Raw genomic sequence first — 1,261 nt, forward strand, 5'->3', positions numbered from 1 at the left:
ATGGATCACTACCGAATACCTTCTACGAAGCCACAATTACTCTTATACCTAAACCACACAAAGACACAACAAAGAAAAAGTACTTCAGACCAATTTCCCTTATGAATATCGACGCAAAAATACTCAATAAAATTCTGGCAAACTGAATCCAAGAGCACATCAAAACAATCATCCACCATGACCAAGTAGGCTTTATCCCAGGCATGCAGGGATGGTTTAATATACGGAAAACCATCAACGTGATCCATTATATAAACAAACTGAAAGAACAAAACCACATGATCATTTCATTAGATGCTGAGAAAGCATTTGACCAAATTCAACACCCCTTCATGATAAAAGTCCTGGAAAGAATAGGAATTCAAGGCCCATACCTGAACATAGTAAAAGCCATATACAGCAAACCATTGCTAACATTAAACTAAATGGAGAGAAACTTGAAGCAATCCCACTAAAGTCAGGGACTAGACAAGGCTGCCCACTCTCTCCCAACTTATTCAATATAGTTCTTGAAGTTCTAGCCAGAGCAATCAGACAACAAAAGGAGGTCAAGCGGATACAGATCGGAAAAGAAGAAGTCAAAATATCACTATTTGCAGATGATATGATAGTATATTTAAGTGATCCCAAACGTTCCACCAGAGAACTAATAAAGCTGATAAACAACTTCAGCAAAGTGGCTGGGTATAAAATTAACTCAAATAAATCAGTTGCCTTCCTCTATACAAAAGAGAAACAAGCCGAGAAAGAAATTAGGGAAACGACACCCTTCATAATAGAACCAAATAATATAAAGTACCTCGGTGTGATTTAACAAAGCAAGTAAAAGATCTGTACAATAAGAACTTCAAGACACTGAAGAAGGAAATTGAAGAAGACCTCAGAAGATGGAAAGATCTCCCATGCTCATGGATTGGCAGTATTAATATAGTAAAAATGGCCATTTTACCAAAGCAATCTACAGATTAAATGCAATCCCCATCAAAATACCAATCCAATTCTTCAAAGAGTTAGAACAATTTGCAAATTCATCTGGAATAACAAAAAACCCAGGATAGCTAAAGCTATCCTCAACAATAAAAGGACTTCAGGGGGAATCACTATCCCTGAACTCAAGCAGTATTACAGATCAATAGTGTTAAAAACTGCATGGTATTGGTACAGAGACAGACAGATAGACCAATGGAATAGAATTGAAGACCCAGAAATGAACCCACACACCTATGGGCTCTTGATTTTTGACAAAGGAGCCAAAAGCATC

The sequence above is a fragment of the Rattus norvegicus genome, chromosome 13 (genome assembly GCF_036323735.1).
Source record: "Rattus norvegicus strain BN/NHsdMcwi chromosome 13, GRCr8, whole genome shotgun sequence".
In the NCBI taxonomy this organism is placed as follows: domain Eukaryota; kingdom Metazoa; phylum Chordata; class Mammalia; order Rodentia; family Muridae; genus Rattus; species Rattus norvegicus.